This window comes from Octopus bimaculoides, chromosome 8, assembly GCF_001194135.2.
Source record: "Octopus bimaculoides isolate UCB-OBI-ISO-001 chromosome 8, ASM119413v2, whole genome shotgun sequence".
Lineage (NCBI taxonomy): Eukaryota > Metazoa > Mollusca > Cephalopoda > Octopoda > Octopodidae > Octopus > Octopus bimaculoides.
In genome coordinates, this window is record NC_068988.1 from 76797969 (window position 1) to 76803278 (window position 5310).

The 5310-nt window shown below is 33.3% G+C and overlaps 1 long non-coding RNA gene across 1 annotated transcript in view; it reads left to right on the forward strand.

Moving 5' to 3' along the window:
* Positions 1-5310, forward strand: part of LOC128248523 (uncharacterized) — a 98854-nt gene that overhangs the window by 76629 nt on the left and 16915 nt on the right. Inside the window, exon 2 of the long non-coding RNA XR_008264695.1 lies at positions 1197-1334. This is a non-coding gene — a long non-coding RNA (uncharacterized LOC128248523). The remainder of the gene's footprint in view (positions 1-1196; positions 1335-5310) is intronic.

Below are 5310 nucleotides of genomic sequence, written 5' to 3' on the forward strand. Positions count from 1 at the left end.
ATATATATATATATATATATACATATTTATATATATAGCAGTGTATGTACACTTTGGTCTCTTATATGTAAGGTACCTACCATCTTGGCTTTCATACTCAAAAATATATCCACCAAACCTTCTTCAAATCGCATCCTACTGTCATAAAAAGAAGGATGTACTGATTATTTGTTATATCATATCTGCAAAAATATGGCAGAACTGCCAGGGCTGGAGTCCGAATGATCATAAGTTTTTTTCGATCTGTATCAACCCAGAGAAACAAAAAGAAGTTGTATTTATCCCTTCTGGCATGACTGCATGACAAAGTTAATACCAAAATTTGAATTATCAAGAATTATCAAGCTGAATTTGAATGAGATCAGCTACTATTTTTAGCAGGTAAACCATCTATGTAGTGGCACCTTTGCTATTTTTTGCTGAGGTCTCTGATGGCAGAATCAGGTGAGTGTTGAGCAAAATTATTTAGTTTATGTCCTTAATGTTCTGAGTTCAAATCCCACTGAGATCAACTCTGCTGTTCATTTTTCTGTGATAGATGAAATATGTACCAGACACATATTTGAGTTGACTTAACTGGCTAATCCTTTCCCTAAATTTGTGACCTTTACTAGTATTAGCAGCAGCAACAATAGTAATTGTAGTTGTAGGAGCAGCAGCTGTTGTCACAACAGTAACATTTATATAACCAATGAAGTAATCACAGAACATAAACCTACTTCATGCAACGTGCAAAGTATTTTAACACTTGCTCAAATAAACAAATAAATAAACAGATGAATAAATATAAAAAAGCTAAAAAGAAAAAAAGCAATAAGAAATAACCAAACAGTCACAGAAATGAATTAAAATTTTGTTATTTATTCAGAAAGTTCTGGAAAGTTCTCAAGATTTAATAGAAATTCTGTTATTCATTTTTCATTTTTTTCATTCTTGTTGCTTTCATTTATGTTGTTGTTTTCCTTCTTTAGCTTCTGTTATTGTATGCACTTTAAGTTGTCAATGATAGAAGAAATATTGCAGGAGCAGCAAAGATGTCACTGTTTTGAAATACTGTCATACACAGTGACGTTCAGTTATGTACTATTTGTCATTAAAGCTCTCCTGTACTTGTAAAACAAGGTGTGATATAGGAAAACATACATTCTGTGAAATATATTTCTTCCTCCTTTATTTCTCATTTTTTCTGATTTTAGAAAATTGAAAAATTTACAGTAAGCAAACAGACATAAACAGACATATGTACATGGACCCCCATCTCTCTCACTCTCTCTCACATATATACACACAAAGAAAGTGATAAACAGAAAATGAAATTTAATACAAGATTAAAGGTAACAATTTATTTATTAAAATCATATACATGCTAGCATTATCCTCTTCACCATCACCACTATCATCATTCTCATCATCATCAATATTAACACCACCACTACCATCATCGTGATTATGTACATCAACTCCTACCACTACGACCATCACTGATGCAACCACCATCATCATCTTCATCATCATCACCACCACTACCACCACCATCATTTTCCCCAGTAACCTCCATTATCATCATCATCATCATCATTATTATCACAGTCCCCATCTCTCACAAACTTACTTCTACTATGGATATTCTTATCTCTACCCCTTTTTTCTGATGAATCTTGTTCAAATCTCAGTCAAGCATCTTTACAAAGAAAGAATAAAAACACATATCAGAGAAGTAGTTTTGAATCTTTTTGACTACATCAAACACAAGAGATCAAATATTGGTGGGACATTTAATTACTGGTACACATCTTTGGAAAGATTTATAGTTACTGATATACAGTACATGGAAAGTTAATACATACTGGTATACATTATATGGATATTTGAAAACAATGTTTAAAATTTACAAAAAATATATAAAAGTGTATTTTGTTTATTGTTTGGTTGGAAGAGAGAGCAGTGCCTATTACTTCCAAGAATGGTTTATAGGGTAAGATATCCTCAAATTAGAGACCTGGTCTGATTGTTTGCAGCAGAGTGGACTCCACTAAAGGTCATTCAAGATGCCAGGTGGTGTGTCTTAACACATGGGATGGGTTAAGTCTACTGCTCAAGTAGGTCATGCTGGGATTTGAACTCAGAATGTAAAGAGCCTAAATAAATACTGCAAGGCTTGTGATCCAACATTCTTGAAAGGCAAAATTGGTCTAGGCACTCATCCCAGTGCCACTCTGTGTGTTTGTGGAGGATCACTGAGACAAACGGTGAGGTTTATGTAGTTCAGGGCTATATTCATGAATAATGGGAATCAGGAGGCTGAGCTGAATGCTAGAATTGCAAGTATTAATCATATTGATGTATAACAAAATAATAATGTTTTATTTTATGTTTTTCAAGAATTATGTGTATGTTCTAAAGCTTTAGACTGTATTTTATCAAAACCAAGTCACACTCAGGTACCCATAGTGATAATGCTTCAGTGCAGTGGAGTGCAATGTTTAAGAACCACTACATTAGATATTGTACAGATAATTACCTGTGCTTAAATAAACATAATATTATGGTGACAGGGATGTCTTTGATCCTCTTTCTACTCAAACAGGACTGACCTGATGTTAAACAGCACTCTTACTACCCACCACACCAGCATACCAGTGATGTCCATTCACTTCCTATTATTTTAATCTTTGGTTGAAGTTACTTACCACTTCTTTAGTTCTTTTCTTTGTTGTTATTGTTGCTGTTGTTTAGCTTCTGGTCAATCTGCATCAAGCAGACCTATGATTCAAGCTGTGGTTTCTCCTTTGTGATTTGAGGTAGATTTGGCTGCTGTTTTTAGATGCCTGAGTGACAATGAGACAAACTCTTTTTCTCAAGCAAGAGAAAGTGTATAATAACAGGTGTTTGAAGGGAATTGCCGCAAAGAAGATGACAATGGTGACACGGAGGAACTGGAGAGCTGCTTGAGAAAACAGAGGCCAACAGAGTTGAGAAGTGAATGAAAAGGGAGGAATCCGATATTCAGACCGTTTGGGATCCCAAAACCTCATGGCAAAAAATGAGCATTGTGAAATAAAGGAATCAGCCAATTGATCAACAAGAACAAACTACTATGACTGCAAGAGCAAAAGCAACAGAAAAGGAGAAACAAGAACAAGATCTAAAGCAGTAAGATAATAAATAGTAATAGGTATCTATAACTACCACTAAAATAGTAGAAGGCACAGTAACAAAAAAAACAAAACAAAAACATGACAACAGTAATTCTAACAATGGCAACAACAACAATTTCTCTCAGCAATTTTACTGTTACTCAGAAGGACAACAGTGTCAATGGAAATTATATGAAGAAACAACAAGATAACAGGTGTAGAAAACAAAACATTCAATTAAATGGAAAAACTTTTTATTTTGTAAGAACATTTAAATATAAAGAAACAGGAAAGAAGATTATATCAACCGCAGTATGCAACTGGTACTTAATTTATCGACCCTGAAAGAATGAAAGGCAAAGTTGACCTTGGTGGAATTTGAACTCAGAACATAAAGACAGACGAAATACTGCTAAGCATTTCGCCCGGCGTGTTAACGTTTCTGCCAGCTTGCCACATTAACATTGATAGTAATAATAATAATAATAACTGTAGCAACTTTTACATGAAATCAAATTTGGCAGTCTGTCATGCAGCTGTGTGTAAGCAGACATTCCCTCAACACTAAATGAACACAGAATTTTTGAAACCTATCACAATTACAATAAAAAAATTATATGGAAGAATTTTGTGAAACCCAACTGTCATAAAAGCTATGGCACTGTTTGCTGTACATTTGAAACTAAAAATACGGCCAAGATAATAGAGTGGAATTGTCTGATACACCTCCGACTATACAACTGTGCCACAGTATATGAGTCAAAGAAACACAAGAAGAGTAATTGCAATAAGAGACACTGGAAATTGTGTTGCCCGAATGGAATATGATCAAACAAGCTTAATGAAAGGTGACCTGTGATGATGACAACAATACATGTTTCAATTCCAGTATCCTTCAAACTCTTAGGTAACTCTCTGGGAGTTGTGCCAAGTGCACCAATTATAACAGGAACAATTGTCGCACTACTTTCTATAATCTCTTTACCTCTCAGGCTATTTCTCAATTTTCTCATTTATCAATATAATTATTAAAATTAATATTATCGCTGTTGCTGATGTTATTATTACTATTATTATCATTATTATTGTTATAAGAATTGTTACTTAATTTTTATGACTATATTTCTAATCCTATTTTCCTTGTTGTTGAATTTGTTATATGAAAATTAATTGAACATTGAAATGTCTACATTTTAGTTTTTTAAATGCACTCTCAGCAAAATTATCAAAATGAAAATAAGAAAACATGATAAAGAACGTGTGTGTGTGTGTGTGTATACACACACACACACACACACACACACACACACACACATACATATATATACACACACATACATATATATACACACACATACATATATATACACACACATACATATATATATACACCCCCCCACACATATATATGTATAAATATACTTATACATTATATACATGTATGTATGTTTCTCTATGAATACATGCATACATACATACATACATACAGAAAAATAGATAGATAGATAGTTAGATAGATAGATAGATAGATAGATTTGTGTGAATATATGTGTATGTATCTAAATGGTAAAATATTTGAAACTTCAAATTGGTAATTTAAAGTTATGCTATCTATACTGAATTTTCCATGTCAAAATTTAATCAGAAAAATATGTCAGTCTTCCTGTAGTTTTACAGATTATGTTACCACACAATACATTATTCATTGTTTCAATTACATAATTGTATCAATGGAATTGGTCTGATGTCTTGTGTTGAGACTAAGACAATGGCACAGCAGTGCTTATTGTAGTCATTATAAAGACAGAGAGAATCTTGGTTTCATTGTAATATTGTTTTGAAATAGTGAAGTATATTTCAATATGTATGTAGGTATGAATGGATGGATACATACATACATACATACATACATACATACATACATATATACATGCATGCATACATACATACATACAGTTGAAATTTACAGAAAAACAAAAGACGAAAACAGGTGTATGAACAACAAGCAGGTGTATTAGTTTGATGCTCGGGAAAGTGAGTAAGTCTTTTACGTTTCAAGCCTACCCTCTTCAACAGAAAGGAATAATAGAAAATAAAGAGGTAGGCCCAGGAAGACCTGGGCTGAGGTGGTGAGGCAAGACCTTCGAACATTGGGCCTCACCGAGGTGATGAC